The 27,984-nt window shown below is 43.1% G+C and overlaps 1 pseudogene; it reads right to left on the bottom strand.

Annotated features, from left to right (window-relative positions):
• Positions 1 to 27,381, bottom strand: LOC148136123 (uncharacterized; annotated as a pseudogene).
• Positions 27,382 to 27,984: the final 603 nt, after the last annotated feature.

Genomic DNA, 27,984 nt, shown 5'->3' with positions numbered 1-27,984 from the left:
TCAGGCAAGGCGCTGAGACTGCTGGATCTGTCAAGAAAATTAGAACATCATCTGCATACAGCGAGATCTTATGTAATTTTGACCCCACTTCTGGAGCTGATATATTGAGATCCCCACGAATGGCCTCTGCCAACGGTTCAATCACCAACGTAAAAAGTAATGGTCAAAGGGGACAGCCCTGCTGGATGCCTCTAGAAATATTAAAATTGCTTGATCGTAAAAAAGGATTCCATTTTGGCCTGCCCCTCCTCACACTTCTCAGACTGATATAACTTAGAGTAGAATCTCTGGAACGCCACATTAATCTTTTTAGAATCACATGTTAGGTTCCCAGACCCTTCCCTAATTGCTGTAATGGTTTGTGGGGTACTTCTCTTTCTGGCAAGGTATGCTAAGTATTTGCCTGGCTTGTCACCATGCTCGTATAACCTTTGCTTTGCAAAAGCCAGCTCCTTCTTTGCCGTCTGCGTGAGCACGGAATTTAGTGTAGACCGCAGTGCTGTAATCCTCTGCAGTTTGACCAACGAGGATCTGTCTAAATAGGCCTTCTCGGCTGCCGTCAGCCATGCTTCAAGGAGACGTTGCTGCTCACCCTTCTGCCGCTTCCAACTGGTGGAATATGAAATAACTAACCCTCTGGCAGAAGCTTTGGCAGTTTCCCAGAGAACAGATGAGCTATCAACCCAGCCTATGTTAATGTGTAGGAATGCCCGAAATTCCCGAGAGAAATACTCCACAAGCTTGCTGTCCACGAGAATAAAGGGGTCCATTCACCAGTACCTTGAACCCAATGTAACATCCTTAATTTTAACCATGAGGTACACTGGAGCATGATCAGAGATGGAAATATTACCAATCGTACAGGATGCCACCAGATCCAGGGTTACCGTAGGGGTCAGAAAAAAATCAATCCTCGTGTGACATCTATGTGGATTGGAGAAAAATGTGAAATCCCTACCTGAAGGGTGGAGACGCCTCCAGACGTCCACCAACCCTAATTCCCCACACAGACCCAATAACTGTTTAGTTTGTGCAGAGGGTATTGAGGGACCTTTAGGCAACCTGTCTACTGTGGGGTCCATGAGGCAGTTAAAATCTCCCCCCATAATGATGTGCCAAGGCTTGAGACTTATCAGTTTAGAAAAAGCATCTAACAAGAATTTAAGAGGATGAGCTAGGGGACAATAAACATTAAAAGTGCCATATTCTTCCCCATTTATCAAGGCTTTAAGAATTACAAACCTCCCGTATGTGTCTTTAACACATTCCAACAATTTAAATGAGAGATTTTTCCTTACCAATATAGCCACTCCCCTACTTCTGGTATTAAATTATGAAAAATAAACTCGGTCAAAGCCATTCTGCTGTAATTTCAGATGCTCCTTGTCATCCAAATGTGTCTCCTGTAACAGAGCAATATCCACCTGCTCCTTTCTAAGACTCAAGAGTACCTTCTTCCTCTTAATTGGTGAGTGACTTCCCTTGATATTCCAGGTACATCATTTCATAAAATCATTAACCATAATCTTCTGCAATTACATTTAAATTCCAGAGAGGAGGAACCCGAACCACAAATTGCTGAGCCTTAGTGTTGCATGGTCCACAAAATATAAAAACTACATAAACTAAAACCACTACATTTAACAAACATACAAAATTATTAAAAATAAAAAACAACAAAAACTAGAAGACAAACCAACATACAAAGCGCCAATAGCGCTGAGTAGGGGAACTCACCCCCTGCCCGGAGGGGGCAACTACCCCTCCCAAACTGCATATAAATAGGCATCTAGCCATCTCAACCACCTTCACTTCTCCCAGCTAGAGCCACATTGCAAGCACAAGCTAAAAAGTATAAACACCCCGTAGAATATCAATATGAATAAAAAAACATTCTTTCATAAACAAAAAGGGGGAATAAATACCCAACCCATCCTTTGGTACGTTCTAACTTAGAAATTTAAAATGTTCATCTTGACCACCGCCAGACATAGTTTGAACCAAATTATAATCAATAGAGGAAAAAAAGGGGAAAAACAAAGCTCCAACCGGATTTCCTCCATTTCTTTTACAGGATGATAAATGCATACCCAAGCAACAATATTTATACATACTACAATTGTTTAAATTAGGTTAGTTTGTCCACAAAGTCTCTTGCCTTCTCCAAAGAGTGCATGGATCCATCTAAGGTGATCCGAAGCACTGCCGGATATCTCAGGGAGTACTGAATCCCAAGCTCCTTCAATCTTCTCTTGACACCATCATACAATTTTCGTTTCTGGATCACCACCACTGAAAAGTGCTGAAAAAACATGATCTTAGGGCCCTCGTAAATTAGGGCCTTTGGATCATTCCCCTGGAGTCAGGAAGCCTCCATGATTCTCTCCTTATCCTGGTAATGATGGAACTGCACCAGGAAAGGACGAGGGCGTTGACCCAGACCTGACCTCCGTGCTGTGACCCGGTGAGCCCTCTCTATCTTCAATCCTCTCATGCCAGTCTCCAAGTCAAGGAATTTCGGAAGCCAATCTTCAACAAATTCCGCAGGCTGCTCACCTTCCTTACCCTCAGGCAGACCGATGATCCGAATGTTTTTTCTCCTGCCCCTGTTTTCAAGATCATCCACTTGGTCACGCAAATTACGAACCTGCGTCTTCAGGGCTTGGATCTCTTCCTTGAATGAACTGGCATCAGCTTCCACCACTGTGACCCTGTGCTCCACCTCATCCGTCCTCTTCTCCAGGTCTCCCAGCTGCTGCTCATGCTTCTGCAGCATGAGAGAGACTGGAGCCAGCTTCTCTTCAATCTGTTTCCCCAACACCTCACAAGATTTCGAGAGCTGGTTCACCAGGTCCTGGAGAGTAATCGGCTCCGAGGCTGCTGCAGGCTGAGCTGCAGGCCCGGTCTCAGATGCTCCTCCTCCCTTTTTAGGCATTTCTGGACAGCTGAAAATACAGGTAAGTCAATTTTTAAATGTTTCTTGGGGCTTCACAATCTTTCCAACACCCCAAGAAATCCTGATGACCTGGGTTGGGTGGGTTAAAGGACCGTCCTGCTCCTGCTGCGATGTGAAGCTCTGCAGTGTGATCTTCTCAGATCGACGCCATCTTCGATCCCCAGGTCACACTCTTAATTGTAGCCATACTTCTTCAAATTTCACCAAACTCTGGAGACCACGGCAATGAATTTGGAGGAACTTTGGGGTTAGGGAGGTGGTGAGGACAAGTGGAAAGAGGAACAAAGAGAAGCGATGAGGTGGGGTGAAGGAGAGGAGCCATTTCTTCAGTTTTTTCACTTTGGCAGCATTGTCCAGAAATAGAACCTCAATATTGATCAGCAAGTAATTTCCCATCTCAGCGTTTTGGATGCTTCAATGTTGGTGCTATTGTTTAAGACAACTCTGTCTCTAATATTAAACTCTTAGGGAGGCAGTCCAGCAGCCTCCTTAATGTGGCTGCTGTTGTCTGGGGACTGGTGTTCATTGTATTGCGCGGAACATTTTGAAGGAATCAATGGTTCTCCAACATTCCCTTTTCACACAGCTGTATTGCAAACGAAGCATAATTAAACCACATCAAAATCCGATCAAACCAAACTTGCTTCCTCATGGTTGGACTCAGGTCTGGCAAACTTTGATTCCCATCCTCCTGACAATTAAAATGTCCCCAGCCACAAGTCCTCATGGAGCACAAATTAAACAAAGCAGTTACACCAATAAATGACTTGCATCTTATGAAAATATGAAAATCAAAAGGCTCTATTGAGTTGATACAGCATTTTTTAAAAATCACTCGAAATCACCAGGAATAATGCAAATATTGGGAGACGCTGTGATCTGGAATGGTGGTGTTTGGGAGACACTGTGATCTGGAATGGTGGTGTTTGGGAGACGCTGTGATCTGGAATGGTGGTGTTTGGGAGACGCTGTGATCTGGAATGGTGGTGTTTGGGAGACACTGTGATCTGGAATGGTGGTGTTTGGGAGACACTGTGATCTGGAATGGTGGTGTTTGGGAGAAGCTGTGATCTGGAATGGTGGTGTTTGGGAGACGCTGTGATCTGGAATGGTGGTGTTTGGGAGACACTGTGATCTGGAATGGTGGTGTTTGGGAGACGCTGTGATCTGGAATGGTGGTGTTTGGGAGACGCTGTGATCTGGAATGGTGGTGTTTGGGAGGCGCTGTGACCTGGAATGGTGGTGTTTGGGAGACGCTGTGATCTGGAATGGTGGTGTTTGGGAGACACTGTGATCTGGAATGGTGGTGTTTGGGAGACGCTGTGATCTGGAATGGTGGTGTTTGGGAGACACTGTGATCTGGAATGGTGGTGTTTGGGAGACGCTGTGATCTGGAATGGTGGTGTTTGGGAGACGCTGTGATCTGGAATGGTGGTGTTTGGGAGACACTGTGATCTGGAATGGTGGTGTATGGGAGACGCTGTGATCTGGAATGGTGGTGTTTGGGAGACACTGTGATCTGGAATGGTGGTGTTTGGGAGACGCTGTGATCTGGAATGGTGTTTGTTATAGCACTGGGAGATGTTTTCAAGAGGAAGTTCCTACAGAAATCTTACAAGAAACTGCTTGCTCTCCCTAAATTCCTTTAACATCACTTTTTGTTAAAAAAGTCATTTTCTAATGATATAACTGCAGTATATGCTGATTTTTTTCAACTTTCACACAGGTTTGCAGGACACCATGGTCTGTTCTTTTTTTGAGGAATAGGGTGAGGGGAGGTGGGCCATGCAATAGCATTGGCAAACAAAGAGTTAAGTAGTCAATGTCTTCCATATGCCTACCCTCATTGTTTAGAAATGAACAACTGAAGACCTGAACATTGATGGGCAAGAAATATTGAATTAAAGACTATGTGTTAATGCATGGTCAATTATTCACTGGCAAATAACTGGGAGGTGGGAGAATTGGTAAAATGACAGGGAGGGAGTCTGGCACCTTCCCATTGCTAAGCCATGCTGACATAGACCAGTTCTCTTTGACATCTTGACACTCCATGAGCCCTCATTTCCCTGATTGCGCCCACCTTTGCAGTCTCAGCGATGGTCAGTATGATTAGAAGGGCTCACTAATGTGCTGATCTGTCCTCCCTCTTACTGGACTAGCAGATCTTGAAACTCAGCCGTACCATCAACTGATGAGTAACCCTGGCAAGAATCTCTTCATTGGTCACTGTTGGCAACATACCATCCTTGGCACAGGCCAAAGCCTCCAGGTTTCAGTCCCAGCATCAGGTCTGCCGCATTAACTGCAAGCTTCCACCTAAAATGTCATTTTACAACACTAACGATAGAGCAAAGATTATATGCCAGTCAATAATTTATTTACTGTAAAAGAACAAACTGTGGAAGTTGACAATCTGAAAGAAATGCAGAGGTTGCTGGTGAAACTCAACATATTTTGCATTATCTATGGAGAGAAAGCAGAGTTCACGTTGAGTCGTGACCCTTCTGCAGAGAGACCTGAAGTTCTGAACATGAGTCATTCAACTAAAAACATTAACTCTGCTTTCTCTCCACAGATGCAGCCAGACCTGCTAGCTTTTAGTAGACAGTCACACATTGTGTTCAGCTTACTTTTCAATGACCTCCTCAGTTTCTGGAGAAGCAGAATCACCAGCTCCCTTGCACTTTCAACAGTTTATGTTTTAAGAGATGCAAATTGTCATCAAGTGCTATTAAGTCAATTTAAGCAAACATTAACGTGCAGAATAAAAACATTTTTATAAACTTGAATCGGAGTGTCAGGATGTCAAGCCACTGACAGTCAGGCTGGAACATGGAAACGAAGGATGTGACAAACCCATTTCTTCAATACTTTACACGTATTGCATAGTCTATAAAAGTCTCAGATAAAGAGCTTAGGGCAATTATAGAATGGCAACTAACTGTCCAATTTCTCCAGTGAAGAGCTTTGGATACTGGATCTACACACAGGATTGAACTTTCCTCATCAATGGATATTGGCTCAGCAATTGCAAACAGTAATGGTGGCACAGAAAGGTTTGCCATTCTGTTATTGTTCCAATTACACCATTACCTCTTTAGATTGGGCCATTTCTTTCTTAGAATAGTGACCCAGCAACAGCTTCTTGATCAGGCCACATCAGCAGCATGCCAACATTAATGGTGCCATCATTCACAGCAGCACGGCTCCAGCTCTCAGTCCATTTTGCTGCAAAAGTCTTGTTTGAAAAAAACACCACAATCCAACTTCTAGGAAAAACACACACTTGGGAGGCAGAGCCCAGCAGGTTCTGTAATCTGCTAACTATGGCCTGGAATAGCGTATTTGACATTATTCCTGCATGTATGCAGAAGGAAATGCCTACATAACTTCACAGGAATTGCTGGTTCTCCAGCAATAACCTTTATTCCAAATACAATATTAATCAGTAATTAAATTGTACTTTGGATCAAACTGACACTTCAATTTCTTCAGTTGTTCCTGACAGACTATCAGTTTTATTTCCATCGCAGTTTGGATTTTCACACTTAAAATGCCTGCAATTGGTCATAATAGATAAATGTAGTTATTTAAATGAGTATTTGCCTCCATCCCACAATTAGAACATAGAACATAGAACATAGAACAATACAGCACAGAACAGGCCCTTCGGCCCACGATGTTGTGCCGAACTTCTAACCTAGATTAAGTACCCATCCATGTACCTATCCAAATGCCGCTTAAAGGTCGCCAATGATTCCGACTCTACCACTCCCACGGGCAGCGCATTCCATGCCCCCACCACTCTCTGGGTAAAGAACCCACCCCTGACATCTCCCCTATACCTTCCACCCTTCACCTTAAATTTATGTCCCCTTGTAACACTCTGTTGTACCCGGGGAAAAAGTTTCTGACTGTCTACTCTATCTATTCCTCTGATCATCTTATAAACCTCTATCAAGTCACCCCTCATCCTTCGCCGTTCCAACGAGAAAAGGCCGAGAACTCTCAACCTATCCTCGTATGACTTCCTCTCCATTCCCGGCAACATCCTGGTAAATCTTCTCTGCACCCTCTCCAAAGCTTCCACATCTTTCCTAAAGTGCGGCGACCAGAACTGCACACAGTACTCCAACTGTGGCCTAACCAAAGTCCTGTACAGCTGCAACATCACTTCACGACTCTTGAATTCAATCCCTCTGCTAATGAACGATAATACTCCATAGGCCTTCTTACAAACTCTATCCACCTGAGTGGCAACCTTCAAAGATCTATGTACATAGACCCCAAGATCCCTCTGTTCCTCCACCTGACTAAGAACCCTACCATTAACCCTGTATTCCGCATTCTTATTTGTTCTTCCAAAATGGACAACCTCACACTTGGCAGGGTTGAACTCCATCTGCCACTCCTCAGCCCAGCTCTGCATCTTATCTAAGTCCCTCTGCAGCCGACAACAGCCCTCCTCACTGTCCACAACTCCACCTATCTTCATATCATCTGCAAATTTACTGACCCACCCTTCGACTCCCTCATCTAAGTCATTAATAAAAATTACAAACAGCAGAGGACCCAGAACTGATCCCTGCGGAACTCCACTTGTAACTGGGCTCCAGGCTGAATATTTACCATCTACCACCACTCTCTGCCTTCGACCGGTTAGCCAGTTTTCTATCCAATTGGCCAAATTTCCCTCTATCCCATGCCTCCTGACTTACCGCATAAGCCTACCATGGGGAACCTTATCAAATGCCTTACTAAAATCCATGTACACTCCATCCACTGCTCTACCCTCATCCACATGCTTGGTCACCTCCTCGAAGAATTCAATAAGACTTGTAAGGCAAGACCTACCCTTCACAAATCCGTGCTGGCTGTCCCTAATCAAGCAGTGTCTTTCCAGATACTCATAAATCCTATCCCTCAGTACCCTTTCCATTACTTTGCCTACCACAGAAGTAAGACTAACAGGCCTGTAATTCCCGGGGTTATCCCTATTGTGTGCCAGCTGTTTGAAAGACTGAAGATTCTGGATTCCGGACTGCAGCCTGCATTCAGCCGTTTGTGTGAAACTGGCCACACTCCAGATGGGGGACTGCAATAGATGGTGAATGTGTTCTTCAAAACATTTCAAGGATTTGAAGAGCACTGTTGCTGGTGATAACAATTAGAGACAGAAATGGGATCTCAAGTTCTTGGATATAGTCATATTCAGAATTTAGAAACGTAAACAACAAAATGCAAGCAAACTTCCAATGAAGTGTCTTTGATGTTCTCTCCTCATACAATATTTTTGAAAAATAATTCTGAAGCCCTCATAATGATACAGATAACAGAGAGACAGTGATACAAACACTAGCCTGGAGTGATGTTCCCTGCCTGCTGTGTGATGTTTCCTGAAAAGTCCCGACGATATCTTACAGTAACTGCCAGCTCACCAGTAACTCCCTTTCTATTTTTTGTACTCTGAAGGAAGCCAAACGTTTATCACATATTGTTTTCAAACTTACTTTTTCATGATAGATTTTGAATTGTAGAGTTTTCCATCGACCTTGTACTTTGGACTGTCAGGTGATCTGCAAATGGTCAGAAAAGTGCTATTCCGTCATTTTAAGCAAACATCCGCATGCACAATAAAATCATTATAAATATGAAAAATTGAGTAAGTATTTCAAGCCATTGACAGCCATTGTAAAACCACTTCAAGACACAATTACAGTAGATGGTGATTTATTTCCCCAAAAGCTTCATTCGCTGTTTGAAAGACAAGATGTTGTGGTTCTGTTCGCCGAGCTGGGAATTTGTCTTGCAAACGTTTCGTCCCCTGTCTAGGTGACATCCTCAGTGCTTGGGAGCCTCCTGTGAAGCGCTTCTGTGATGTTTCCTCCGGCATTTATAGTGGCCTGTCCCTGCCGCTTCCGGTTGTCAGTTCCAGCTGTCCGCTGTAGTGGCCAGTATATTGGGTCCAGGTCGATGTGTTTGTTGATAGAGTCTGTGGATGAGTGCCATGCCTCTAGGAATTCCCTGGCTGTTCTCTGTTTGGCTTGCCCTATAATGGTAGTGTTGTCCCAGTCGAATTCATGTTGCTTGTCATCTGCGTGTGTGGCTACTAAGGATAGCTGGTTGTGTCGTTTCGTGACTAGTTGGTGTTCATGGATACGGATCGTTAGCTGTCTTCCTGTTTGTCCTATGTAGTGTTTTGTGCAGTCCTTGCATGGGATTTTGTACACTACATTGGTTTTGCTCATGTTGAGTATCGGGTCCTTCGTTCTGGTGAGTTGTTGTCTGAGAGTGGCTGTTGGTTTGTGTGCTGTTATGAGTCCTAGTGGTCGCAGTAGTCTGGCTGTCAGTTCGGAAATGCTCCTGATGTATGGTAGTGTGGCTAGTCCTTTGGGTTGCGGCATGTCCTCGTTCCGTTGTCTTTCCCTTAGGCATCTGTTGATGAAATTGCGAGGGTATCCGTTTTTGGTAAATACATTATATAGGTGTTCCTCTTCCTCTTTTTGCAGATCTGGTGTGCTGCAGTGTGTTGTGGCCATTTTGAATAGTGTCTTGATGCAACTTTGTTTGTGTGTGTTGAGGTGGTTGCTTTCGTAGTTCAGGACTTGGTCTGTGTGTGTGGCTTTCCTGTGCACCTTTGTGGTGAATTCTCTGTTCGGTGTTCTCTGTACCATCACGTCTAGGAATGGGAGATGGTTGTCCTTTTCTTCCTCTCTAGTGAATCGGATTCCTGTGAGTGTGGCGTTGATGATCCGGTGTGTGTTCTCTATTTCTGTGTTTTTAATTATTACAAAGGTATCGTCAACAAGACGACAAGATAGTGAGGCTGGAGTGTGGAAGCAAAGAAAGGGAGATACGATGCAACAAATTCATTTCTTCAATGCTTTATACTTGTTGCAACGTCTTGAAATATTTCAACTAAAGAGCTCTAGGCTCAAATAGAGAGCAGGCAACCAATTTTCCAATGTCTCCAATGAAGACCTTTGGCACTGTCTGTACATACAGGGTTGAATTTTCCAAGTCAACTGGCATTTGCCAAGATTGCCATGAGTCAGGCCAAGTGGAGGGGAGTTCAGGAGGAAAGCCCAACTCCCTTCTGCACCATTATATTATCTTATCAGTGGGGGGCAAATTAAGTCACCAACTGAGAGCCACTCATGTCAGTCTGAGTTGTGAATAATAGAACTCCTCAACTCCCACAGTGGGTTTTGGCCGGCAAATCTCTTTAGGACAGGCTCAGCAGTACCCACCACTAATGGCAGCAAAGAAAAGGTCGCTGCTCTGTCTTCACTCTGTTGATTCCTGATGAAGGGCTTTTGCCCGAAACGTCGATTTTCCTCTCCTTAGATGCTGCCTGACCTGCTGTGCTTTTCCAGCACCACTCTAATCTAGACTGTTTCTGTTGGCTCCTGGGATCATGCCATTTCAATAATGGTTTGTGAGCACGCAGCAACTTCTGTATTAGCTACTGTCAGTAGCATGCCACCTTTGGTGCTGCCAACCGTCACGTTTGACTCCAACTCTCGGTTCAAGCAGCAGGGCTTCACGAGAATTCATGAAATTATGACTGCAAATGTCGCTGTGTGAGAAAGAACACCACCTTCCAACTTCTGGATGTAATACATATTTTATGGGTTAAACTTACTGGGGTAACTAGTGCCTGGAATGAGGTTTGCGACATGGTTCCTGGATGCAGAAGGAAATATCCACATAACTTCACAGGAACTCTGTGTTCTCCAGTAACTGCCTTTGAGAATATCTTCTCAAATGAAATACGAATTATACAAAAGATCAAACATATTTTCTAGTTATTGCAAACAATCATGGAGAAATATTTTCCATATTCCTTGCAGTTTGGATTGTTAACCTTACCATGTCTGCAACTAGTTAGACAAGATAAATTAAGTCCTTAAGTTAGCATTTGCCACCAGATACTACTGAGTGCCAGCTGCTTGAATGGCTGAAGACTCTGGATTCAGTATTGAGTTCAGCTTGAGCTCATCTGCTTTTGTTAAACTTCTCGCAATCCAGATGGATACTGCAATCAGTACTGATTTTGTTCTTCAACCCGTTTCGTAGGTTTAATGGACACAATAGCTGGTGATAAGGGTAAGAGAGTGATGGGATGCACATTTCTTGAATATATTCATTTTAAGCAACTAAAATGATCAGGGACAAGTAACCCAATTTGAATTCTGAAAGGCAAGCAATTTTGAATTCAGGCTTTTTTGATGTTCTCTTCTAAAACTGTCTGTTTTGAAAAAAACTCTCTGACCCGAAGAATAATGTAGATAATAGAGAGGCATGCTATGGTCGGGAATGGTATTCTCCGCATTGCTGTGTGATGTTTTCATGAGGAGTCCCTACGTTATCTTACAATAACTGCTAGCCCACCAGCAATTTACTTTCACTTTCTTGTACTCGGAATGAAGCAACATCATGGTCACATATTGTATTAAATATCCTTTTTTGTGACCGCCTTAGATTTGGATGGCACGGTTTGCCATCTCCACCGCAGTTTAGGCTGTAAAGCTTACCAGGCCTGCAATGGAACAGACAGGTTTAGTCACTGACATCAGCATTTGCCTCCATCTACAATTATGTACCAGCTGTTGGAATGGCTGAAGGATCGGGATTCAATATTGCAGCTCTGTTTCAGCTGCTTTTGTTAAACTGCTCACACTGCAGAAGGATGACTGCATGAGTTGGTGATTTTTTGTGTCAAACGTACATAACTGGTTTGCAAGAAAGCAGAGTACAGGTAGGGGGCGGGGCAGAGAATGTCTGGGAGAAGGGATTTTTCCTTGCAGTATAGACGAGAGAGGACAATGGGAGGTAAACCGTTCAGGGCCAGGCTGGGGAAGGGGAAATATTTCACTGAAGAGATTTGGATGCTTTCCAGCAATGGCTTTTCCAGCAACTCTGTTTTTCTTTCTGATTTTCAGCATTTGCAGTTCTTTCGGGTTTTATTCGGATTCTTTCTGTTGTTTTAGTTAAATAAGAGCTTCAATAGGAACAAAGCAAGCATTAGAGATTGCTGTGGTCTAGTCTGTAAAGGTGTTTGTTGCACTGCTGTCACATGCTTTCAAGAGGAAGCCCCTGAACAATCTAAACAACAGCTCTTTAGCAATACCCTTTCACGTCTTTGAATTCTGAATCAAGGATCATTTGTACACAAATTGGAGCAAACTTACTTTGTGATCACTGCAACTGTCCCTGGAGACATTAGGTTTCCAGGTCCTTGACAGTGTCCACAGCTGAAATTAGTCATGAAAAAACACTAGGTCTTGTGTCCACAATTGGCTGACGGCTGGTATGAAATTGCTGGATACTCAGGGATTCAGTATCACATTCTTTGATCAACCCTTTTAGTGAAATAGATCAACTTCCAGACGTAGCGGGACAATGGAAAACAATAGGGTTCTCTTTAAAACTTTCAAAGGGGATTTGAAAGACGCCACAGGCACAATGAAGGGAGCGGAGGAGATTGGAACCCTAATTGTTCAATATATTTGTCCTTGTTTCAGCGTTCAGCAATCTAAATGTTCAACTACAAATTGAGATCTGAACATTGAATGGACAAGCAATTTTCCACTGACCACTTTTGAATGTTTTGAATTGATGCAGTTATTTTTTTAAGCAAACAAAATCTCTAATCTCTCAGAAAAATGCAAACATTATAGACATATTAAAGCAACTTTGTTAATGTGACTGCTGTGGGCTAGTGTTTGTTGCATTGCTCTGGCATGTCCTCACACAGAAGCCCCACCAGAGAACTTCCAGGGAGTGGCACGAATTTTCTTTCACATTGCTGTGTTCTGGATGAAGCTTAATTAAGTCACACATTGGACTAAAACTTGTGATCACCTCATTCATTACTGGAATCTCTTCTGCCGTGGAAATGTCACAGTTTTCATATCTGCAATTGGTGTCACAGCGCAAATTCATTGATTTTAAACAAACACTTGAAAAATTCAACCACTGGAAAAATCCCTGAAGATTGAGGATTTCAGCATTAGAAACGTGTTTGTTGAAACTTCATCTTGAAACTCCAGTGTGGCATTTTAATCAACCTACCACATCCCGTACAAACCGGGATGATTTAGATATTCAACACGAGTATGTCTCATCGAATTGTAACTTTAAATCCACATTCCTGCCTCCTCTGAAAACCTTCCACCACCCCTCTCTCAACAAGAATCTATTTATCTTTGCCTTTAAAATATCCCATAGCTCTGCTTTAATGACTTTTCAGATATTCCACATTTTGAGAGAACAAAAAATCACCTCATCTGTTTTAAAAGGACAACCACTGACGTTTAGACAGTAACCCTTCATTCTCGTCTCTTCTGTCAGAGGAAACATCTTATTTCAATCAAGTTTCCTCTTCCTCCCCTAAACACAAACTGACCCAAGCCGAGCCTATCCAAATTTCCTTTGGGCGACAAGTCGCTCAGTCAGTATCATTCTGGTCAACATTTTTCCGAACTGCCTCCAATGTATTTACTTCCTTCCTTAAACAGGGGGACCAATAGGAATTAGAGCATTCAAGATATAGGCTCACCAGTGCTCTCCACATTTGTGTTTAAATTCCCCATGATAAAATGAAAACATTTATTCGCTTTACTAATTACTTACTGTACCTATATTCTAGCACCTTGTGATTCATGTGCTGTTACACTGATCTCACGGCATTACAGTGGGAGATTTTTTAAAATGAAATCTCCCCCATTAAAAAAAACTTTGCTTTTCTTCCTGTCAAATGGACAACTTCACATTTATCCCCGTAAAACTCTATTTGTCAGGTCTTTGACTAGTCACTTAACCTATATTTCTCTATAGCATCCCAATGTCCTCTTAGGTTAATTTTTTAACCCTTCTTTGTCTCATCAGCAAATCTGTCAGTTGCATATTCATTCCTTTGTAAGTCATGGACTGTTAGTCAATACCTGAAAAATTTGAGCAGAAACAGATTTTTTAAAAATGGCTGCTCAAGTTGTATGTTCCTAATCATTCTGAACTCCGGTTAATTCTCAGTTCCAAATAAGCAGCAAAGTAAATGTGAACATTCGTGTAAAACAGGATGAATTCCCTGGAACTAATTAGCGAATAACAAAGTAACAACAACATCCTAGTAAGCCTCTCTCTCTCTCACCATGGATAAGGGAAAATCTTGAAATGTAAGATGCCTGTCAGGCAAATGGATACTATAAACTCACACTGTACCATGGTAACCCTTTTAGTGAAACTACACTGGCTGACTCAAACACCAATGTTAAACACAGCACCCCTCTGGTTGGAAAAGGCATTTGAAGTTTTGAATGTCACTTGACAAGGAAACTATTTAGTTGTTGACTTCGTAAAAATGCCAAGGTGCTACTTGCAGATGGAGAATTCTATCAAAAGCCAATAAACCAGTCAAGGATCCAAGAATCCAAAGTAATAAACAGCTACATCATGAAACGAAGCCACAGTAAATGCAAGAAATGATTGTCTTAACCTTAGCCACCATTGAGTTTAGTGAGAACCACCCTCCTGAAATTTGAACAAACCTCCATTTGCTGAGATTCCTTGGTTTTACAAGATTTTCACTTCACCTTTACAGGAGTACCACCATCTAAGACGACTACAAGCTGAACACAAAAGTGAGTGAGAAAGTAATAACCAGCACTGTGTTTTTTAATCCACTATCTAACTGTTGAGAGATAATGTGAGATACATGAGTAAGCTGTCATGTTTAAAAATCAGGTCCTCCGTCAATCTTCTTTTTTCTAATGAAAGCAATCCGAATGTACTCAATCTCTCTTCATAGCTAGCACCTTCCATATCAGGCAACATCCTCGTAAACCCTCTCTGCACCCTCTCCCAAGTGTCCACATCCTTTTGGTAATGTGGTGACCAGAACCATAAACACTAAATGCGGTCAAACCAATGTCCAATTTTAACATGACCTGCCACCTCTTATACTGAATACACCGTCTGATGAAGGCAAGCATCCCATATGCCTTCTTGACCACTCTATCCACCTGTGCAGCAACCTTCAGGGTACAATGGACGTGAACACCCAGATCTCTCTGCCCATCAACTTATCCCAAGGCTCTAGAATTAGACTTCCCAAAATGCATCACCTCACATTTGTCTGGATTGAATTCCATAACTTCACTTTCCACTGGCAGCTTAATGTTCCAGGATACAAATGGTACAGGAAGGATAGAAAGGGAGGCAAGAGAGGAGGGGGAGTGGCATTTTTGATAAGTGATAGCATTACAGCTGTTCTGAGGGAGGATATTCCCGGAAATACATCCAGGGAAGTTATTTGGGTGGAACTGAGAAATAAGAAAGGGATGATCACCTTATTGGGATTGTATTATAGACCCCCAATAATCAGAGGGAAATTGAGAAACAAACTTGTAAGGAGATATCAGCTATCTGTAAGAATAATAGGGTAGTTATGGTAGGGGATTTTAACTTTCCAAACATCGACTGGGATTGCCATAGTGTTAAAGGTTTAGATGGAGAGGAATTTGTTAAGACAATAGACAATAGGTGCAGGAGTAGGCCATTCTGCCCTTCGAGCCTGCACCACCATTCAATATGATCATGGCTGATCATCCTTAATCAGTATCCTGTTCCTGCCTTATCTCCATTACCCTTGATTCCACTATCCTTGACAGATCTATCCAACTCTTTCTTAAATGAATGCAGAGACTGGGCCTCCACTGTCCTCTGGAGCAGAGCATTCCACACAGCCACCACTCTCTGGGTGAAGAAGTTTCTCCTCATCTCTGTCCTAAATGGTCTATCCCGTATTTTTAAGCTGTGTCCTTTGGTTCGGCACTCACTCATCAGCTGAAACATGTTTCCTGCCTCCAGAGTGTCCAATCCTTTAATAATCTTATATGTCTCAATCAGATCCCCTCTCAGTCTTCTAAACTCAATGCGTACAAGACAATTTTCTGATTCAGTATGTGGATGTACCTATGGGAGAAGGTGCAAAACTTGACCTACTCTTGGGAAATAAGGCAGGGCAGGTGACTGAGATGTCAGTGGGGGAACACTTTGGAGCCAGCAACCATAATTCTATTCATTTTAAAATAGTGATGGAAAAGGATAGACCAGATCTAAAAGTTAAAGTTCTAAATTGGAGAAAGGCTAATTTTGACGGTATTAGGCAAGAACTTTCAAAAGCTGATTGGGGCAGATGTTCGCAGGTAAAGGGACGGCTGGAAAATGGGAAGCCTTGAGAAATGAGATAACAAGAATCCAGAGAAAGTATATTCCTATCAGGGTGAAAGGGAAGGCTGGAAGGTATAGGAAATGTTGGATGACTAAAGATATTGAGGGTTTGGTTCAGAAAAAGAAGGAAGCATATGTCAGGTATAGACAGGATAGATCGAGTGAATCCTTAGAAGAGTATAAAGGAAGTAGGAGTATACTTAAGAGAAAAATCAGGAGGGCAAAAAGAGCTCATGAGATAGCATTGGCAAATAGAATTAAGGAGAATCCAAAGGGTTTTTACAAAGCCCCTCAAAGATCAGTAAGGCGGCCTTTATGTGGAGCCACAGAAAATGGATGAGGTACTAAATAAATATTTTGCATCAGTATTTACTGTGGAAAAGGATATGGAAGATATAGACTGTAGGGAAATAGATGGTGACATCTTGCAAAATGTCCAGATTACAGAGGAGGAAGTGCTGGATGTCTTGAAATGCTTAAAGATGGATAAATCGTCAGGACCTGATCAGGTGTACCCGAGAACTCTGTGGGAAGCTAGAGAAGTGATTGCTGGGCCTCTTGCTGAGACATTTGTATCATCGATAGTCACTGGTGAGGTGCTGGAAGACTGGAGGTTGGCTAACGTGGTGCCATTATTTAAGAAGGGCGGTAAAGACAAGCCAGGGAACTATAGACCGGTGAGCCTGACCTCAGTGGTGGGCAAGTTGCTGGAGGGAATCCTGAGGGACAGAATGTATATGTATTTGGAAAGGCAAGGACTGATTCGGGATAGTCAACATGGCTTTGTGCGTGGGAAATCATGTCTTACAAACTTGATTGAGTTGTTTGAAGAAGTAACAAAGAAGATTGATGAAGGCAGAGCAGTAGATGTGATCTATATGGACTTCAGTAAGGCGTTTGACAAGGTTCCCCATGGGAGACTGATTAGTAAGGTTAGATCTCATGGAATAGAGGGAGAACTAGCCATTTGGATACAGAACTGGCTCAAAGGTAGAAGGCAGAGGGTGGTGGTGGGGGGTTGTTTTTCAGACTGGAGGCCTGTGACTAGTGGAGTGCCACAAGGATTGGTGCTGGGCCTCCATGTTTTGTCATTTACATAAATGATTTGGATGCGAGCATAAGAGGTACAGTTAGTAAGTTGACAGATGACACCAAAATTGGAGGAGTAGTGACAGCGAAGAGGGTTACCTCAGATTACAATAGGATCTGGACCAGATGGGCCAATGGGCTGAGAAGTGGCAGATGGAGTTTAATTCAGATAAATGCGAGGTGCTGCATTTTGGGAAAGCAAATCTTAGCAGGACTTATAGACTTAATGGTAAGGTCCTAGGGAGTGTTGCTGAACAAAGAGACCTTGGAGTGCAGATTCATAGCTCCTTGAAAGTGGAGTCGAAGGTAGGTAGGATAGTGAAGAAGGCGTTTGGTATGCTTTCCTTTATTGGTCAGAGTATTGAGTACAGGAGTTGAGAGGTCATGTTGCGGCTGTACAGAACATTGGTTAAGCCACTGTTGGAATATTGTGTGCAATTCTGGTCTCCTTCCCAGCGGAAAAATGTTGTGAAACTTGAAAGGGTTCAGAAAAGATTTACAAGGATGTTGCCAGGGTTGGAGGATTTGAGCTGTAGGGAGAGGCTGAACAGGCTGGGGCTGTTTTCCCTGGAGCATCGGAGGCTGAGGGTAACCTTATAGAGGTTTACAAAATTATGAGGGGCATGAATAGGATAAATAGACAAAGTCTTTTCCCTGGGGTCGGGGAGTGCAGAACTAGAGGGCATAGGTTTAGGGTGAGAGGGGAAAGATATAAAAGAGACCTAAGGGGCAACTTTTTCACGCAGAGGGTGGTACATGTATGGAATGAGCTGCCAGAGGATGTGGTGGAGGTTGGTACAATTGCAACATTTAAGAGGCATTTGGATGGGTATATGAATAGGAAGGGGTTGGTGGAAAATGGGCCAGGTGCTGGCACGTGGGACTAGATTGGGTTGGGATATCTGGTCGGCATGGACAGGTTGGACCGAAGGGTCTGTTTCCATGCTGTACATCTCTATGACTCTATGACTTGAACCTCCAATTTGGTGTCATTCGCAAACTTACTAACTGTACCTCCTGTGTTCACATCCAAATCATTTATACAAATGACAAAATGTAGTGGACCCAGCACCCATCCTTGTGGCACTCCACTGGTCACAGACTTCCAGTCTGAAAAACAACCTCCACCACTACCCTCTGTCTTCTTCCTTCAAGCCAGTTCTGTATCCAAATGGCTAGTAGTTCCTGTATTCCATGTGTTCAAACCTTGCTAACCATCTACCATGAGGGAATTTGTCAAACACCTTACTGAAGTCCACATAGATCATGTTCACCGCTCTGACCTTATCAATCCTCTCTGTTACTTCTTCAAAAAAAATTTAGTCAAGGAATTGAGACAAAGCCATGTTGACTATTCCTGATCAGTCCTGGCATATAGAACACAGAACATTACAGTGCAGTACAGGCCCTTTGGCTCTTGATGTTGCTCTGACCCGTGGAACCAATCTGAAGGCTATCTCTCCTGCACTATTCCATTTTCATCCACTTTTTATCCAATGACTATTTAAATGCCCTTAAAGTTGGCAAATCTACTTCAGTTGCAGGCAGTGCATTCCACACTCCTACTACACTCTGAGTAAAGAAACTACCACTGACATCTGTCCTATATCTGTCACTCCCCAATTTATAATGCCTTTCCAAATATATATAAATCTTCTTCCTCAGGATTTCCTCCAACAACTTGCTCATCACCAATGTCAGGCTCACTGGTTTATAGTCCCTTGGCTTGTCCTTGCCACGTTTCTTAAATAGTGGCACCATGTAAGGTATCCCACAGTCTTCTGGCACTTCACCTAGAACATAGAACATAGAAGAATACAGCGCAGTACAGGCCCTTTGGCCCTCGATGTTGCGCCGATCCAAGCCCACCTAACCTATACTAACCCACTATCCTCCATATACCTATCCAATGCCCGCTTAAATGCCCATAAAGAGGGAGAGTCCACCACCTGTGACTATTGATGATACAACTATCTCAGCAGGGGCCCAGCAATCACTTCCCTAGCTTCCCACAGAGGTCTAGGTTACTCCTGATCAAGTCCCAGAGATTTATCCGACTTCATGCATTTTTAAGATATCCAGCACCTCCTCCTCTGTCATGTGGACATTTTTCAAGATGCCGTTATTTATTCCCCAAGCTCTTTATCTTCCATGTCCTTCTCCACAGTAAATACCAATGCAAAATACACATTTAGTATGTCCCCATCTCCTGCGGTTCTACACATAGGCTGCCTTGCTGATCTTTAAGGGGTCCTGTTGTCTTACCCTTTTGTTCTTAATATATTTGTGGAATCTCTTTGAATTCTCCTTAACCCTATTTTCCAAAGCTATCTCATGTCCCCTTTTTGCCCTCCTGATTTCCCTCTTAAGTATACTCCGATTGCCATTATACTCTTGTAAGGATTCACTCGATCGCTCCTGTCTGTACCTTAGGTATGCTTCCTCCTTTTCCTTGACCAAAACCTCAATTTCTCTAGTCATTCATGATTTCATACACCTACCAGTCTTGCCCTTCACCCTAACAGGAATATACTGTCTATAGACTCCCATTATCTCATTTCTGAAGGCTTCCCATTTTCCAGCCGTCCCTTTACCTGTGAACATCTGCCCCCAATCAGCTTTTGAAAGTTCTTGCCCGAATACCATCAAAATTACCCTTCCTCCAATTTAGAGTTTTAACTTTTAGATCCGGTCTATTCTTTTCCATCACTATTTTAAAACAAATAGAATTATGGTCACTGGCCCAAAGTGCTCTCTTATTGATACCTCAGTCACCTGCTCTACCTTATTTCTCAAGAATAAGTCAGAGTTTGCACCTTCTCTCGTACTTATATCCACATACTGAGTCAGGAAATTTTCTTCTCCACGCTTTGAAAGTTCCTCTTTAAGGAGAAAGTGAGGTCTGCAGATGCTGGAGATCAAAGTTGAAACTTTATTGCTGGAACAGCACAGCAGGTCAGGCAGCATCTAGGGAACAGGAGATTCGACGTTTCGGGCACAGGCCCTTCCTCAGGAATGAGCAGAGAGTGTTCAGCAGGAGAAGATAAAAGGTAGGGAGGAGGGACTTGGAGGAGGGGAGTTGGAAATGTGATAGGTGGAAAGAGGTCAAGGTGAGGGTGATAGGTCAGAGTAGGGTGGAGGCGGAGAGGTCAAGAAGAAGACTGCAGGTCAGGAAGGCGGTGCCGGGCTGGAAGGATCCGGCTGAGACAAGGTGGGGGGAGGGGGGATGAAGAAACTGGTGAAGTCCTCTCTTTATCCAAGCCTTAACTCTATAGCAGACCCAGTCTATGTTTGGAAACTAAAAGCCCCGACCATAACCACCCTATTATTCTTACAGGTAACTGAGATCTTCTTGCAAATTTGTTTCTCAATTTCCTGCTGACTATTGGGGGTCTAAAGTACAATCCATCTAATGTGATTATCCCTTTTTTAATTTCTCAGCTCCATCAAATAGCTTCCCTGGATATATTCCCAGGGGATATCCTCCCTAAGTATATCAGCAATGTTATCCCTAATTTATGGAAAGAAATGAATAAAGAAAGGGAGTGATATTATCTATCAGGCCAGAGTGAATGGAGAAACAAAGTAAAGTGTTTCTAAATATATATTTGTAATCCAAAGACACAGATCTTTTTTCCAGTATATTATTCAGCCTTCATAACAGGAAACCTCTCAGGTTTTTTGCTTTTGCCCAGATGTATGGATCAGACAATTTTGTGAGTCACAGTGCACAGGAGTGCGTCATAGCAGGCCAGAGAGGGAACAGCAGTGAACGATGATGCTTTCCTCCAGATCATTTATTTTTGTATCCAGTCACTTCGAGAATGGATTGCTTGGGATGAATTCTTTTTCCCCACGTCTGATTCCTCTTTCAGTTATTCTTTTGTTGTTCCACTTCCGACTAATTGTTGCTGATTGCTAACAGCACTTTACACTGGCTTTACACCTCCAGTCTCTGTCATTTTGCTCCTCAGATGGAGTCAGTCCTTGCCCATGAGGAAAGGAGTGTTATCATGTTGCTGCTCCTCCTTCTCCTTTCGGTCCATTCCTCACGTGGACTCCTCGTTCCGTTATCTGCTGCATCCAACGTTGGCTCTGAGTTACTTGGATTTATTCATCAATTGAATAAATTTTATCAGTGATATTTCACTGCATAATTTAACTGGTCTCTGAAACTATTCTTTGTCACCACATAAATAAATGCATTTCATAGAATCCCTACTGTGTAGAAACAGGCCCTTTAGCCCAACAAGGCCACACTGACCCTCTGAACAGTACCTCACCCAGACTGATTCCCCAACCCTATTATCATACATTTACCCTGCTTAATGCACCTGGCTGATGCATTCCTGAACACTATAGGCAATTTAGCATGACCAATTCACCTAACCTGCACATCTTGGATTGTGGGAGGAAAACAGAGAACTCGGAGGAAACCCACACAATATTGGGAGAATGTGCAAACTCCACACAGACACCCACCCAAGGCTGGAATCAAACCCAGGTCCCTGGTGCTATGAGGCAGCAGTGCTAACCACTGCATTTGTGCAGCAACTTAGGTTCCGCAGCAAAAAAATCAACTTGTACAAAGAGATAATTAGCCGTGGAACCCAAGGCATAACCAGCATTACAGAAATATAAAATATACCAGCATGAAGCTGGCAGATATGGCAAAGAGTAACATCACAGATTTCTTTCTGCTTTCTGTCTGTCTGTCTGTCATTCAGAAGCTTTAACCTCTGTGTTACTGGACAGAATTGCTTCAAGGTGCTTTACATTATTAAACTAATGACCTTGCTTTGTACAGACTGCATTCTGTTAATTATTTGACCAATCCCAAACCAAAAGACCCCTGAAGAAGGGTCCATATCTTCATTGCCTCCAGGCATATACACCCAAAATGTATTATATACAGTACAGGTCAATGAATCACTCCACAGTGCCTTTGAATGGAGGCCCTCAACAATATGAATGAACAAATGCTAGGGTATTGAGTCCCTCCCTTGCAATGTCCTGACCATCTGAATTAAGAAAATATTCAGCAGTGTCCCAGTTTGGATACTCACTGCAATCAGAAGAACTTCAACATTTAGCATGGACTCCTCACCTCCACACCTGTTCAAGACTAAACCACAGCCTCAACCCAAACAAAACCTGAATCCATGAAACGTTGGTGATTATGACTTCCAGTTTAGAAATTCATACTTTATCGGGGATTCAGCAAAGCTTCCTGCCTGATGTCCAGGCTCCCACCCCAAGCTCCTCTCCTTGGCCTCCTACTTGTGAACAGAGTGCCTCCTCCGAGATTTGGAGAACACACTGGGGCTAGAAATCTCCACAGTTTAACCAGCACTTTCCAAAGAAACCACCAGAATTGTGTGCAGCTTGTACGAGGAGACCCAAACATTGTACCATTGCTTAGTATCATAGATTGCTTCTATAAATACAGGTCAAAACTAAAGATTTGAAGACAATGGCCTCACAGTCTTATCACGAGACTATTAATTCAGGAACCTGGGCACCTGGGTTCGATGTCTACCATGGCAGATGTGGAACTTAATTCAATAATAATCTGGAATTCTGATGTCGAATAATGATGATTGTAACGATATTGTCACTTTACGAGGTTATTTTGACCAGGATTTTCTTCTGAAGAGCAGTTGCAAGAGAGAGGTACAGAGCTGTCTCTAAGAAAGTAAACAATTTGTGAGGCCTTGAGGTGATTTGTAAAATTGGGACAATGGAAACATGGGTGTGGCCAGCTCTCACAGATCAGGATTTCTGTGTTTTATAGTTTTTAGGTTTAGTTTTAAGCAGAAGCATTGGGTTGTCAAAAGAGTGGCCCCAAAAATAGAGTTTCAGTGAATGTCTCTGAACTGCTACTTTCTCTGATTTTCTCTTGATGTTTCTTTCCTCCTGGATTAGAGAACTGCATGCAATAATCTGTGTTTGAATTTGCTTTTTTGCCAAGAGAGATGTTTGTGGAATACTATATTGGAACAGTTAATTAGTAACAGGCACTGTATCAATTATTTCATCAAGATTTCCAATCATTAAGTTTTTTTTCCCAAATTCACCTTTCCTTGTTTTACTTAAACACCATTGTTAAAATACAATTGTGTTTTGCTTCACATTGAGTCGTTTGACCAGTTGCATTGCATCTGGAGTATGGCACTTCACATTTGGGGGTGGCATGGTGGCTCAGTGGTTAGCACTGCTGCCTCACAGCACCAGGGTCCCAGGTTTGATTCCAGCCTTGGGCAACTGTCTGGAGTTTGCACATTCTCCCAGTGTCTGCAGGGGTTTCCTCCGGGTGCTCCGGTTCCCTCCAGTCCAAAGATGTACAGGTCAGGTGATATTGCCCATGCTAAATTGCCTAATATGTTAGGTGCATTAGTCAGAGGGAAATGAGTCTGGGTGGGTTACTCTTTGGAGGGTTGGGTTGGGCTGAAGGGCCTGTTTCCACACTGTTAGGGAATCTAATCTAATCTAATTCACCTTTAAAATAAGAAAAGATTAGTGTCTAGGCGACCTTCTTGAAATATTTTGAAGAGTTCTGGTCAAGTCCATGAAAAATTAGGGGCTCTTGTCGAGGTTGAAATCTATAATTCCAAGTTGGGTTTAGGATCGTTGCACTCAAAGGCAGCAAGTGGTAGTTGTTTGTGTCTTTAGTTTCGGGTATTGAATTGGGTTGGTTTAAATAGGGTGTGCTTTGTGTAATTATGACTCTTTCAGTCACTGCGTGTTTTCTGGGGTGGACAAAGTGCCTTTGAGAGTTTTACAAAAAGTGAGCAAGGTAAAGCCATTGAAATTGGCAAGCAAGATGGAGTTGGGGATGCATGGGTCTATGATACAACAGCATTTAAGATTGTAGGACATGCACTTAGAATCTTTGAAAATGGCTAAAATGTAATTAGAGGCACAAGGAAAGCAAAGGATAGCCCTGGCAGAACAACAAGAATGAGAAAAGAAAATGAAACAGTTCAAATTCCAATTAAAGGCCAGGAAAAAAGAAAAGGAGAGGAAAGCCCTAGCAGAAGAAAGAGAGAGAAGGAGAGCAGAAAGGGAACGAATTTGAACTTCCAAAGTTGGCAATTAAAGAGGAAAGTCAACTTAAAAGGGCAATTAAAATAGATCAAATATGACGCTCTTCGACGATTATTTTGGAGGAGTTCAAAAATTCATTTCCTCAGGTATTGAGAACTCACGTGGAAGAGCAGACACTTAAAATGGCAAGATTAGCAGCTGAAATGGCCAATCATTATAAGTTGACTCATGAATCTGAGCTTGGCTTCCGACATCAATTTCAGTCTGTGAGGAAGAGAGATTGGGAAAAAGAGAAATACTCAGGTGTTAAGGGAAAAGCAGATCTCGGTGAATATCATAAAGACGATTTATCAGAGGGTAAAAAGGAAACCCATGAAAAGGAAAGAGAAGTTAAAAGACTCAGGTGTTTTCACTGCCACATTAAATCGCAGTACTGGTGCTTTAGAAAAAGCACTGGGGAGACAGATGGAGGAAAACAGGAGAAGCCAGTGAATTTTGTTTGAGTGGGAAAGAAAAACCCAGTGGAAACTAAAAAGCTGCACCAGAATGTGTAGCCCAGTCAGGGGTTGGTTGAGAAGAAAGTGTCAGATCTTCTTAAATCATCTATTTGTGAGGGTATGTCAGGAGCAGCAGGTAAAGAAATTGCAATTTTAAAAGATACGGGATCACGTCAATCTTTGATTTTGAGAAATGAGGAGATATGTAATTCAGGAAGACTATTGCCTGAAGTAGTGGTACTATGTGGAAGTCATGGTGAGATGAGAAGTGTTCCATTATGTAAAGTAAGATTGGAGTGTCAGGTGAAAAGTGAAGTGGTGGTAGGAATACTGGAGAAACTCTCAGCTCCAGGAATACCGCTTGACCTTGATGATGTAGCTGGATCATGGTTGGGTGTGCTGCCTACTGTGGTTGAAAAGCCAATACAAAATCAAGAAACAGAGATATTACAGGAAGTGTATCCTGAGATGTTTCCTGACTGTGTGATAACAGGGTCACATAGCCACAGTTGGAAGCAGGAATAAACAAAGAATAAGCAAAATGAAGTTGAAGTACTGAATTGAGTTGAATCTGAATTTAATTTATTATCACGTGTACCGAGACACAGTGAAAAGCTTTGCGCTTGTGAGCAATACAGGCAGATCACATAGTTAAATAGCATTGATAAGCAAATAATAGGTAAACAGTGGCAAAAACAAACACACAGGTACAGGCGAATGCTAAGAGTTTGTGAGTCCATTCAGTATTCTAATAACAGCAGGGTAGAAGCTTTTTCGAAACCGGCTGGTGCATGTGTTCAGGTTTTTGCACCTTCTCCCCGATGGTAGAGGTTGTAGGAAAACATTGCCAGGGTGGGATAGATCTTTGAGAATGCTGGCGGCCTTTCCTTGACATCGGGCCTGGTAGATGGATTCTATAGATGGGAGGTTGGCCTTTGTGATTGTCTGGGCTGAGTTCACCACTCTCTGTAACTGTCTCCGATCTTGAATGATACAGTCACCATACCAGGTAGTGATACATCCAGACAGAATGCTCTTGATGGTGCACTTATAAAAGTTGGTAAGGGTATTCATCATCATGCCAAATTTTCTCAGCTACCTGAGGAAGAAGAGACATTGTTGGGCCTTTGTAACTAGTGCGTCCATACATGAAGAGTCCAAGATAGTTTGTTGTGGTTGACTACTCCCAGGAGCTTGACACTGTCCACTCATTCCACCTCTGTGCTGTTAATGTGTCGGGGAGCATGAGTAACATCCCGTCGAAAGTCAATAATGAGCTCCTTGGTTTTGCCAGCATTGAGAGCGAGGTTGTTCTCAGTACACCATTTTTCCAGGTCTTCGACCTACCATCTGTAGTTTGTTTCATCACCATCTGAGATTTGACCGACGGTGGTGTCATCAGCGAACTTGTAAATGGCATTAGTCTGGTATTTGGCGACATAGTTGCAGCTTTACAATGATTACAGTAGGGGGCTGAGTATGCACTGCTGGCAGGCTCCAGTGTTGAGTGTTAGCGAGGATGAAATATTGTCCCCAGTCTTCACTGATAGTGACCTGTGGGTCAGGAAACTGAGGATCCAGTTGCAGAGAGGGGGGCTCAGTCCGAGATCACTAAGTTTAGTAATCAGTCTTGAGGGGATAATAGCGTTGAAGACTGAACTGTAGTCAATGTGTAAGATTCTTACGTTAGCTGTCCTTGGTGTCAAGATGTTCTGGGGAGAAGTGAAGGGCAAGTGATATGGCATCTGATGTGGATCTGTTGGTCCAACAGGCAAATTGGAGTGGGTCAAGAGTAGTGGGGAGGCTGAAGTTGACTAATGCCATGACCAGACTTTCAAAGCAGCTCCTGACCACTGAGGTTAGGGCCACTGGGTGGTAGTCATTGAGACATGCTGCACGAGCCTTCTTAGGCAGAGGGATGATGCTGGCCCTCTTGAACAGGCAGGGACAGTGGCCTGGTGCAGGGAGAGGTTGAAGATGTCCAAGAAGACCTCTACCAATTGATCTGCACATGTTCTGAGTGCACGGCCTGGTACCCTGTCTGGTACCATAGCTTTCCTTGGATTCACACGAAGGAAAACTGATCTGACCTCCGATGCAGTGACTGCTGGGATAGGTTTGTCATGACTTGTCTGAATAGGTGTTACCTCTCTGCCAAAAGTCTGCTCAAAGCAAGCATAGGAGGCATTAAGACGATCTGGGAGGGACATGTCATCGTCTGCTATCTTGCACCGTCTCTTTTTAGAATCTGTGATGTCATTCCATCCTTGCCATAATTGCCAGGTGTCTGTCTGGGTCTCTGGATTGGTCCTTGACTGTCTTAATGGCTCTATGAAGGTCAGACTTGGATTCCTTATGTTTGAGTGGGCCTCCTGATCTGAAGGCCTCACGCCTGGTTTTTAGCAGGTTCCGTATGTCCTGATTCATCCAGGGTTTCCTGTTGGCGAACACCCAGATTGACTTCCTCAGTATACAGTCCACCACACACTTGCTGATAAAGTCTGTGACGGTGGTGGCGTCGTCATCCAAGGTACCTGCGGCCTGTTTGAACATGGCTCCATCAGCTGATTCCAGACAGCACTGGAGTTGATCCTCTGCCTCCTCCGACCAGCACTGGACCTGTACCCGTGAGGGGGTCTTCTGTTTGAGCTTTTGCCTTTTGGCCGGAAGATGAAACACCGCAATGTGGTCGGAGTTTCTGAAATGAGGGCGGGGTTGGAGCAGTAGGTACCTTTCACAGGGGTGTAGCAGTGGTCTAAATTGTTCAGGCCCCTGGTGGGACAGGTAATGTTCTGGTGGTACTTGGGCAACACCTTCCTTAGATTGGCTTGATTGAAGTCACCAGTTACAATAAACAGGGCCTCGGGCTGTTCCGTCTCCAGGGTGGTAGTGGGGGAGTACAGCACATGCAGAGCTTCCTCAACCTTTGCTTGTGGTGGTATGTACACAGCAGTTAGTATCGCAGCAGGAAATCCCCATGGGAGAATTATCAGATTGTTTTAAAAAAAAACAAGGGCAGATCGAGGTCAAAGTGGATTTTTTTAGTTCAGAGAAATTAATTGACTTAAACATAAAGATGAAAAACTGAGGTATTTGTTTTAAAAAGTGTACATAGCAGAAGAATCTGAGTATATGCCCAAATGTTATTCTCTTAAA

This window comes from Chiloscyllium plagiosum, unplaced genomic scaffold (assembly GCF_037043375.1).
Source record: "Chiloscyllium plagiosum isolate Xiang-an unplaced genomic scaffold, Cpla_swu_hap1 HiC_scaffold_47, whole genome shotgun sequence".
Classification (NCBI taxonomy): Eukaryota; Metazoa; Chordata; class Chondrichthyes; order Orectolobiformes; family Hemiscylliidae; genus Chiloscyllium; species Chiloscyllium plagiosum.
This window is presented reverse-complemented; position numbering and strand designations above follow the sequence as displayed.